The following is an 11271-nucleotide window of genomic DNA, read 5'->3' on the forward strand; positions in this document are numbered from 1 at the left end:
AGGCAGTATGGCAAGCCTGGGCTCAAATGTGCATAACTGGTGGCAGGTTGGGAAATAAACACAAGAAATGCATTTGATAAAAAGTTTTTTTTATTCTGCTGTTATGATGTTAAACAGTTTTTATTAAATTATTTTAAATAAATGAAAAATGTACATTTATTTTTTTATCCGATTAATCAAAAAAATAATCGGCCGCGGAATGCATCAGGGCTCACACTTACTAACTTGTATAGAAAGGGCCTTGTCTACTTTATAATATATTTAGGGCATACTAGACTACAAGTGGAAGTAGAGCTCCTAAGTAGATGTGTAGAGTTTATGTAATGTCTTGCTAACAGGCAGCTATCTCCCTTTATTGCAAGAGCAGATCAGAGTGTTTTTAAATGATTTGAAGGTTATATTTAAATTTATTTAGCAAGGGAGATAGAGAATTCACTTTTTTAAGCATTCCTACTTTAAAGCATTTTTATTTTCATCCCTTAATGACAAAGCCAAAATGCGTTGTTTTCAATGGGTTTAGGGCCTGCCCATTGTCCTTAAGGGGTTAAGTTAACCTGACCGACCAAACTGAACTAAGGTGGGATGCCCTCTCATAACACTTGCAAAACCGCTTCTTTATTTAATATACAAGCTGTTAGCGTTGCATGTGAGTGCAAGTAACGTTTAATATTGCAAGTGGCGGAAGAAAAACCTCCCGCTAAAATAACTTGCATGTCCTTGCTTGAAACATGTAGCTACACTTAACTGAAGGGTGCCCTCAAATTATTTTCCTCAAGACCACTCTAAAAATTAAAAAGATGCAAACTGTTAGATTAACTTCTTCTGTTAGTAGGGAGTCCTGGTGGCCACATTGGGGGATGAGCAGTAAAGATTACGAGTTGGTACTTTGCATTAGAGGACTGCATTGCGGGCGTGGGCGGTCTTGCTGGGGCTGCGGGCGGTCAAGCACTGTACCTGTGGGTCCCGGTAATCCCGCGCAGTCCCGCAAGCTGCCTTCTCGCTGCTCCCTTACAGTGTCTCCTATCTTGCTCAGCCCAGGAACAAAACAGAGTCACGTGATGTGACGTCACTTCCTGTGACTCCACCTTGTTCCTGGGCGGAGCAAGAGAAGAGACGCTATGAGGGAACAGCTCGAGAGCAGCCTTGTGGGACTGCGCGGGAAATCAGATAAGGAGGCGGGCGTGATTGGTCACAAATGTGGCGGGAGCGGGCAGGATTGGCCACAAATGTGGCGGGAGCGGAACACCCACATTGCGGGAGCGGGATTAAAAACAGCGGGAGCGGGATTAAAAAAGCCGTCCCGCGCAGGGATCTACTTTGCATCTCACAAACATATTGTACTTACAGAATTTGCACGCTGCTTGCTTTTTGCAACACATGCTAACTCGACTTTCCTGCGGTTGAATATATGAGAGTCAATTGTGAACAAGTTAGCTGTTGCAAGCTTACAATTTCTCCAGATTTGCATGCATTTTCTTTTTACCTATCTATTTTGTACACTGAAATCAAAAGATTCCATTTAAAGGGGGGGGGGCATTGAAGGGCTAACTGCATCTTGCTCAGAAATATGTCTGATGATCTTAAATATTTTAATGAATGAGGTGCTTTGACCAATATTACAATTTTAAATAGGACAAAGTCAGTCAGTATCTGGATTACACAATCTTGATGACATTTTTAAATACTTCTCTTGTTCAATAATAGGTCAATCAGAAACCTTGTTTTCCAGCCTTCAGCATTTTGATTTCCAGTTTTCACCCCTGCTCTAAAGCCGCTATAAAGATACATTTTATTGTTTAGTGTCTTGTTTCCCTGTAGAGCTGTTGTTAATGTCTGATATAATTGCACACGTAAAGAAATGATGTGCATGATCTGTCCAGTGACTATTACAACTCTCAGCCCCACTGTCATTTATTACAACAGACTAACAGCATGCAATTTTCATGGGCTTCATGATCTTTGAGGATGGAAAAAAGATTTCATATATTCCTATTTGTTTCTGTCTTACTTTTAGTGCATGTGGATCGCTATTTTAGGTTTTTAAAGTAGTTATTGTGGTTTTAATTGTACAACTATAAATTAGTGTTACTGTACATTATAAAAGTGCAAAATAAACTTTTTATAAGGAATGAAAGTGACACTCATTAAAAAGGTGTATGTATAATCTCTGCAAGTCTAAAAGTTACTTTAGTGATTATGTCCATTTTAAATGGCTTTAATGTATTCCCAGTAAAATGAAATACTTTTGGTGATATAGTATATGTGCATGGCCCTCCTGATTGAGTTTTGGTTTGTCAGCCACACTTCACAGGTATATAAAATAAAGCACGTAGGTACAGACAAACATTGGCAATAAAATGAGTTGTACTGAGTAGCACACAAGCCAAAGGTTACAATGCCCAATACCAAATGTTTGTTAGAGTGGTGTTATGTGTACCGCCACTAGACTTTGGAGCAGTGGAAAGCTACTCTGTAGGGTGATGAATCATACATGAATCACACTTCGCTGTCTGGAAGTCTGACGGACGAATCTGAGTTTGACAAATATCAGGAGCAGGGCCAGATTAACGTAGGGACTGATGGAGCTGCAGCTCCAGGCCCCTACCTGAAAATAGGCCCAGCCGGACTGACTGGGCCGTTGCAGCCGCCAGGGCCATCTTTAACGCAGGGCAAAAGGGGCAGCTGCCCCTTGATCGCGCAACAACCGTGGTCGAGGGGGTCGCAACTGCGACCAGGCCTGCCACTCTTCCACATCATCGATCGCTTCCGCAGAGGCCCGCTACTTACCCATCTCTTTTACCACCAAGGGGGTGCAGGAACCCAACGGGTTCACGTACGTCACAAGACCCTGCTGCGCGTCTGTTTTCCCTGGTCGGTAAAACAGAAGTTGTTCGCACAGAGGGAAACAGCGAGCCCCTGTGGAAGTCTGTGTGTGGCACAGAAACATCTGCAGTTCAGGTAAGGGGGGTGGGGGAGGCTGTATGAATGAGTATGTGAGATTGAGTGAATGAATATTTGTGAATGAGAATATGTAAACGAGTATCTGTATGAGGGAATTATTGAGTACCTGTGAATGAGTATCTGTGAATTAATATTTGTGAATGAGTAAATGAATGGATATGTGTGTTATAGCATTGATGTGTAAGTGGGGGGGGGGCATGGCCCAGGCAGGCTGGGGCAGAAATGCCACAGGCAGGCTGTTTTGGGGGCAAAAGATGCCACAGACAGGCTGGAGGCAGAGATGCCACAGGCAGGCTGTTTTGGGGCAAAGGATTACACAGATAGTCTGCTTGGGGGCAAAGATGTCAAGTCCTATGCTTCCAATCTGGGTGCTAGGCAGGTCCTGTGGATGCAATCTGGGAGCCAGGGCTGATTTGATACTAAAGGGGGGCTGGCTGGGTGGCCTTAATTTACAAGGGTGTGCTGGCTGGGGCATCACATAAAATAAGTACTAAAGGGGGCTACCTGGTGGGATAAATACACAATGTTGTGCTGGCTGGGGGCATAAATACACAATGGGGGGCTCGCTGGAGTGCACAAATACATGTGGGGGCTGGCAGCATCAATAAACAAGGGGAGCAGCTGGGGTCATCACATAAATCAATACCAAAGGGAGGGGTGGGCTGGGGGCGATACACAATGGGGCAAAAACACAAAAGACATAAGCAGTGTTGAAAATAAAAGAAAAATAGTTAGCTTAGCCCTTCCAGATGCGGGTGAGTCTGTCCTGGTGTGTGTTTTTGTGTCAGTGTGGCAGAGCCTGTTCTGGTGTGTGTTTGGGTTTCGGAGTGGTAGAGCCCGTCCTGGTCTATGTATTTGGTCACCTGTTTCCTGACACTTTACTTACTGTAGGAGTAAATTGAGCTATTTGATTCTTACTTATCTAGAGATAAAACACGCTCTTGTATGTGTGGACACTTCAAAGAAGAAATCGGTGAAAGGAAAAGTGAAGGTTTTGTGTTATTTAATCTATTTCAATCTGCATATCTTATTAAAAAGGAATAGCACTAAATTGTGGCTTCAGGTGTCCTGTGCATGATGACTTTTTTTAGTGTACTGATGTACTCCCAATCCCATCACATAAGATTCTATCTTATACTATCTGCCTAGCACTGATGTTCTTTTTATCCAGTACACATGGATGCCGATTAATTAAGATTCTGTCTATTTTATTTATTTCCATATAAAGGTCCACCAAAATCCTCAGCACCAGGCCCATGATGCCCTTATTCCGGACCTGGTCTGGAGAACCCTATCAACCTGAATCCATAGTGCCTAGAGATAATGGTCTGGGGCCGTGTGCATAGACTTATTCTTGCCTAGGCCAACCTAGAGCTGCAAGACTGGGGGGTGCAGTCCACTTGATACAAAACAGGGAAGCAGATCACCCTCTTGAGCTTTTTGCTCTCCCCACCCAGCCTATTTAAGCTATGGAGACTGAGCCGGTTCAGCACATGACACACCAGTATATGATGTAATGTCTCAGCATTCCGTTTCTTAAAGATGTGTCTTTTATTGTGTTTGGATGCCAACCAGTGAGGGGGATGCCCAAGGTAAATATGTCACTGCCTCTGTGAACAAACTGAGGTCCATAACAGGTTTTGACGAGTTTGGTGTTGAGGAACTTGAGCAGCCTGCACAGAGCCTCACCTTAACCCTGCTTAAAACCTTTGGGATGAACTTGGAAGAATGGGCACAAATGTCCACAGACATAATCCAAAATCTTATGGAAAGCCTTCCCAGAAGGGCACCATATTAAAGCCCATGGTTGTGGAACAGGATGTCCAACAAGCTCATATATGTGTGATGGTCAAGTGTCCAGATACTTTTGAAGTATTCAAGGTCACTTACCTTTAAGCTGTTCCTTTTTAAAACACAGTAAAAATGGCCAACCTGAATCATAGTGGTTTATATTTTAGCCTAATTGTGATTTCATATCTGGAAATGTTGGAAACGTTTGCAGCACATTCTCAAAGTTGCGGTATAGGGAGCACTGATATGGAATGCAGTTATGGATAAGACCTTGGCAAGAAACAAGACAAAGCGCATTCTTTATCGAACAAAGGTAGGTAAATGTGAATGTTTTTGAGCCCACTGAAGGTCTACACTGGACAAAAAGAGAAACATTGTGTTAATTTACCGGAGTTAAGGAAACATAATAAAAAAAAATGATTGGGAAAAGCAGTAAACAAAAAACAGGCTTGGGTATATTGGCAATACACTGTATTCATTATACAGTAGCCATTGTATACATCACTATTATTGGTCAAATATGTGCTGCTGTCAACACATACAGAGTCACAATATCATGTCACCCTGTGAGAATCATGAAAAGCCCTGTTCAATATATACACCTAACTATTTTTCAGTTGTCCACGTCTACCCTTTTTAACAAGATTGTCTCCTTTCTAGTTCACTGTGTAGTGTGAAAAAAGTGAACACCTGTAGAGTTAGTAAGCTGTTTCCCTTGCCCATACTGCGTTTGTAATGGTCATTATGCAGTATACAATGGAAAAATCAATTATCACAGTCTTAGGCCCATCTAAGACCCTTTCCACAAACCGAGAAATTAATATTATGGTATGGCATTTAATAGCTTTTAAAATCAGTTTGTCGTAAAGGCACAATTTCTGTTTGGAACAGAGGCTCCTTGTTACTGGAGGAACAGTGACAACTCTTTGATGAATCCTTTACACAGAAAGTAGGCTTCTATATGCAATTATTCATTGATTTTTCTAATACATTATTGAAAAGGAAAATGAGTTACCAACATTTTTTAGTGTGCACAATTTGTAACAAATGCAATTATGGCTCCCAAAACAATTTAAAAGGCAGGCAGAAAACATCCTTATATTTTATGGGAGGATAATTATATATTTTGTGTAATTTATTAAACTGGCAAATCGTTTTATTGTGATGTCCAGAAGCAACAATATACACAGGCTATGCATATCTATTTGTCGGTTAACAGATTTAGCAGGACTGTCCCCATTTGTATTCAGAACTGTACCCCCCAAACCACACTCTCACCTAAGCCGCAGTCCTGTCTGTAAATCACAACTAGAAAATGTGGTCACCCTAGACATAAAGGTAAGGTAGTAGACCAAATTTAGCCCAAGGTTTTTACAAACAAGGAAAAACAATAGAGTTTGGAAGATGTGACACGTGTCTGTGTAAGTAAATGTAATGTATTAATTTGTAATGCAAAAAATGTCCATAAATAACAAATGGTAATATTTCATTTATTTTTCTGATCTCTCTTGGCACTTGAAGTATTGCTAAATATGGTTACAATATTATTTATCTTTCTATTTTAATCCTCTTTACACCTGCATTATTATCCGGAAGAAATTGTTTTTGTGTATATATCTAATAGTTTTGGCTGTTCTCCATTCATGATGTAAGGATGGTACTATTTATTGTTTGTTTTTTTACACTTTATTATTGCCCTAAAAATGTTATTTTTCATGTATTGGGAGGCAGCTGAAAATATATGATTTCATTTTTTTTTTCTTTTCTGGAAGTATTTAATCTGTTACAATACATCTACTTAAAACTTGATAATGTCTTAATACCCACAATTCTATCTGCGAGCACACTAAAGCTAATAGAACATTTTACATTGAGTAGTGCAATTAGCATTTAGATGAAATGGCTGAAAATAATGGACAAAACTCCAGGCCATTACTGTTTGCCAAATATATGTTCTAAAAAATTCCTGGGGCTCATAACTCAGCAAGTTTCTTATTGGTTTTATAGTGAAAGAAAAAAGTCAGAATTAATAAAATTTCTAGCAATTATTATTGTATAGCTCTGCACAATATTGATATTGAAAACTACATTTTTGAAAAGCTTAGAAACAATTTTTTTTACTTTTTTTGATGTTAATGTTGCAGGTGTTTCTCTTTGATCTTTTTTCAATGTAGCAAGACTGGCACAGTAACTAAAATATCTGTTTAGATATGTTATTACAGAAATAAAAACAGACACAATTCTTCTACTCAGATGGATATGTCTATTGTAATATACAAAATATACTTTACTACATACTGGTGCTAGCCTTATGCTTTGAGCTAGGAATCTACTCAAGTTTCATCTGCAGACTTCCATTGTGGATGGTTTTCTTTACTTTAATACTCTGGTCAATCAGCATTTACAAGGGGAAGGGACAAGCATAGACATATAAGCTTCCTGATGCCATTTTAATGCAGTAGCTGCCAGGAACAGAAGAGCACTAGTAGTTAGTCAGTGACAATGTTAATGTTAAACTAGGCTGCCATCTCCCATATTACAAGTAGTGTAAGTCTGCTTCTTGTGTCACATGACAAACGTTTTCTGCAAAAAAATATTAACCCCTTAATGACAAGACTGTTTCTTTCTCGTAGTACATTTTGTGACAGAGGCTCTTTTAACATTTTTCAGTGTTGCTGTTTAGCTGTAATTTTCATCATACTCTTTTTGTGCACCCCCACACATTATCAGGACAAACAGGGCTTTCTTTAGATAATTTTTATCATATCATCTTATTAACTATAAAAATGAAAAAATATGGTGATTTTTGGTTAAAAAAAATTACTCTTTGCTCACTTTTTAAAAAAAAACTTTTACTCGTCTGCAAAAACTAATCAAAAAAACCTGCTAAATAGATTCTACTATTTCTCCTGAGTTTAGAAATGCCCAACGTTTTGTTTTTGTTTTTTTTTTTGCTTTTTTTCTGCACGTTATGAGGCAATAAGTACAAGTAGCGTGTTGCTATTTCAAAGCCATTTTTCCCCCAAATCTGGTCATTCTGCCCCATGTGCTATTCAGGTATCTTTGAAGCCGGCCAATGCAATTTACCCTATCAAACCATATATTTTTGAAAACTAGACACCCCAAGGTATTTCAAATGCTGGTATTTTAACCCTTTCCATGCACTAATTCTCAAACTTTATGGTAGTAAAAAAAAATATTGTATTTTTTTCACACACGTTGTACTCCAGGTATAAATTTACAGCTCCTGGTATATGTCACTGCCAAACACCCCAATATGTGTTTAGCAACATCTCCTGAGCGCAGTGATATCCCACATGCATGGGTTTGTTGGGTTATTTGGGAGGTAAAAGGCCACCTGTGACACCTGTGAGGTGTGTATTTTTTTTGCCATTTAGACATCTGGTCAGTCTGTGCCCACGTCCCATATTTGGGACATTTGCATGGATTGTCGTTAAGGGGTTAATAAGGCATAACATTTTACATGATTAAATAATTATTTCTGAGAATGGATTGGGTGTTCAACAGTAACTAGAATTGTGTTTCTAATGCTGTAAAATAGAATTAAACACAATTTAATTCAACACAGTAGATGCAACAACACATTAAGCTATGGACCCCTCTACTTGAATTACTGCAAAACTGTAGCTTCCATTTTGATCATGTCTACGTACCTATCGGGTTTATCAGAAGGAGTTCACTAATTTATGTAGTTGCTAGAAACATGTAACTTGTCAACAGAATTATTTTAGGTTTTTTTTTTCTGTTAAAAAGGTAAATATGTTAAAGTACCAACTACAACACAGAGAGCTTATTATGACAAATGAACAGGCTGGTGTTTCTGTAGTAATCTTCACATAATATAGCTGCCTCAAAGCACTTTAAAAAAAGAATTACTAAACATAATGAAACAAGAATGATGCTGTGTAGGTAAAAGTACTTGATAACATCCCGCGTTGTGAACAAATGAATTCGTGTTCTTGAGCATTGTGCTTTATATATACATAAACCATTGCAAATGAATGTTGTTTTTGACTAAAGACACTTTTGAAGTACAGACATTGCTATTAAAGACAAGATGTCACAAGGAGGTAATCAACTAAAAATCATGCCAACAGGATCTTTTTTTTAATTTACAATAAATAACCCACAGAGTAAAATTGCGATGTATTAAAAAAACCCGGACTTTTCCTTAGGAAACTCAATGCGAACAATTACAATGGTAGAACATTTTCAGTGTATTTATTCCATGAGCAAGCGGAGATGAGAACAGCTGGCAAGTATTTCTTGTTTTGGTTTTTGCATGAGAAGTGCAAGCGTTGATTCAATATTTAATTCATGAGTTTATTTTTTGGCATTTGTATTCAAGAAATGAAAACTTGGACAGAATAACTTGGACATGTTACAATGAAACAGCATGAAATAGATTTGACCTGTGCCTTATGAATGGTTGGTTATTAAAGAACAGTTTATCTGAAAAATTGTAAAACATGTTTTTGAAAAGTAAATAGAAAATGGCCACTTAAATAAGCAGAGGTGTTGGTCTTCAAAGGAATTTCCTTGCATCATAGGCAGGGCCGGCCTTAGGGGTGTGCGACCTGTGCGACCGCCATGGTAGCAGGGGCGCCTGCCCGGACTTAACTTAAAACATCGTTGTGGCGCCAGAGGAGTAGTCCGCACAGGGTGCCACAACGCCTAAGGCCGGCTCTGATCATAGGGTCTGAAAATCAGTGTGTGAAGTGATTGATTCATCTTCTGAATATAAAAGCAGGTCTGCATGTTACTATTGTTAATTCTATGTATTATTTAAAACCTTATCAAAATCACACACACTGTTAATTAATAAAAAGTAGATATTTTCATAAAATGAAGATTACATGTTAAAGGTGAGGAAATCATCTCCCAGGGTACAAATGCCCCCCCAAAACAATTAAAAACTACTGAAATGCGAAGTTAGCGCAAACATATATCATAATCACAAAACTGCAAGCACTGTTATTGTTATTATCTGTTATTTCTAATTTAGTGGCATCACAGAGGTAGCATGGTGGCTTTTTTATGTTTTGATGTATTGGCATTGAAAAGGTTAAACTGTCATTGATATATTGCACTTGTGCACTTGTGCACTTGTTGCTTCATTGTGCATGAGCTAAGGGTTCATTTCAGATTGCTGTGGTGAGCTGATATTCTTGGATATTCTAGATGACACTTTCATGGTCTGCAATAAGTCCTGCTAATAATACACACTCCATTGACTTGCTTAGTAGAAGTTGTTTTCTATTGATTTCAATTTATCTTTTTTAGTGGCGGAAGTCCAGGATCCATTATAGCTATTTGAGGTTTAGCCAAGAACTTTAATAGAAAACCATGTATTTTCAACCACTGCTAACACAAATTAAAATTTAGTTTTTCTTTGACTAAACCCCCATTTGCCCTTTGTGACAGAAAAACCGGACTACAGAGGACTCCTAAAATGTAACATTTATTCAAATTACTTAAAATAAAGTACCAAATAGTGGGTAAAGTTCTAAACCTGAAATCCTAGGGTAGGATACGCATCTGGAGTATAAAAACAGGCGCTCTACATAAATCTTACAAACCCTGGGTATTATCCCTGCAGGTTCTCTCCAACAAAATTAAATCTCCTGACTGAGTATATGTTTAGAATTTATTTCTACTACTGGATAACATATACAGTATACATTCCTCATACTCATAAAACATTCATATGTAAAACTCATATAATTAACATAGTTCTTAACAACAGAACCAATAATCAACTGGTCTAGTTTGCCCATTTTGTAATATAATACTTATTTTACTAATTTGTTTTTGTGTGTGTGCATTAATATGTGCTAGTATGAGTGAATCCTCATCACAGAAGTCCATTTCTATGACAAATTGAACTCGTTGGAGTCTGACCTTAGTCTGATCAGATATTTATGTTGCATTGTTTCAAATGCTTGAATTAAATCACTTACCCATCTATTTATATGACTCGAATTCTCCACCATATTTAAAGGAATCCTTTATCATTAAAGGGTTATTGCATTTTATCATGGTTTGGTTATTGCCCATGGGCAGTGTATAAACATGAAAAAGGGGTGTATGTGGATGCTAATTATGAGAACTCAAATACTGGCTGCTCTTTTCCGTCTCCTCCGGCATGCTTCCTCTTCTGACTTATAAAATACACATTGAAATTAATATGTAAATTAGTCATTTCTTGGAGACAAGCTGTGAATATATTATTCTTATTACAGTTGAGGTAATGTGCCATGACATTACTACCATTATATCAACCACGTTATATTTCTTCTTAATACATCTTATTAAGACAATAGAAACCAAATATTAACATTATTTATGAAATTTAGGTGACTAGAGTGGCATGTAGCACTGTTAACGCATCTAAAATGTGGGCATGGACTCAAGACTCTGACAGACCCAAGTAGTTTTTAAAATATACATATTCTGTCAGGGGTTCAGCTAGCAGAATAAAGTGAAAAGCTTAATAAA

The sequence above is a fragment of the Sceloporus occidentalis genome, unplaced genomic scaffold, assembly GCF_023333645.1.
Source record: "Sceloporus occidentalis isolate IW3139 unplaced genomic scaffold, rSceOcc1.0.p SCAF_44, whole genome shotgun sequence".
NCBI classification, from domain to species: Eukaryota; Metazoa; Chordata; class Lepidosauria; order Squamata; family Phrynosomatidae; genus Sceloporus; species Sceloporus occidentalis.